The following is an 844-nucleotide window of genomic DNA, read 5'->3' as shown; positions in this document are numbered from 1 at the left end:
GACTCGCAGTCCTCTTCTCCTCTTCAGCTCCTATCCTCATATTGGGGTTTTTCAACATATATACTGATACCCCCTCCAACACCCTAAACATCTAATGCTTCAGCTTACTCATTTCCTGTGACCTACTTTTCCACTCCACCTGAGATACACACAGAGACAGTCATACCTTTAATCTTATCATTACCCAGAAATGTTCCACTTCTATGTTCATGAATGCTAAAATTCCCTTATCCAATTTCCACTGATTGTCATTAAACATGTCCCTCTGCATTGAAACCCCAACCTGTTTTTTATACTCCATGCAACCTTCAATCCCTCCACCCTTCAGATCTTTCTGAAGCCTCCTCACCTTGACCCCTTTGTGAATCACTTCTATTCTACACTATCCTCTCCTCTAGAGTCACTTCTCCCCTTTTCTGTCACCAATCTTGCCATGTCAAGCCTGAGCTTTGGTTTATTCTGATTATCTACTGCCTTCCCTCTTGCTCATATGCTACTGAATGAAGCTAGAGAGAATCATAAAACCACGGTTATTGTCCCTTAAAACTTTATATTACATATTCTCAACCAGACCCTCAATTGAGCAAGGCAATCCTTTCTAACCTCCCTAATGAACTCACTATCCCATTCAACAAAGTGAAAACTTTTCCAAAATTTTTCATCTTTCCTCAAACCTTCCATGACTCCTTCCATTGTATTCTCAGTTAATAAGTTTACCTCACATTTCATTGAAAAAAGTAAAGTCATTTGCCAAGAGCTCCTTCTTATCTCTCCCCTCTTAAATTTCAAATCATCCAGATGTTTTCTGCTACTATGTCCTCTTTCAACCCTGTCTCACATAAAG

The sequence above is a fragment of the Petaurus breviceps genome, unplaced genomic scaffold (assembly GCF_028583685.1).
Source record: "Petaurus breviceps papuanus isolate PSGF00001 unplaced genomic scaffold, PetGlider_PUasm1.0 98, whole genome shotgun sequence".
Taxonomy (NCBI): domain Eukaryota; kingdom Metazoa; phylum Chordata; class Mammalia; order Diprotodontia; family Petauridae; genus Petaurus; species Petaurus breviceps.
The sequence above is the reverse complement of the archived record's forward strand: the minus strand, read 5'-3'. Positions refer to the sequence as shown.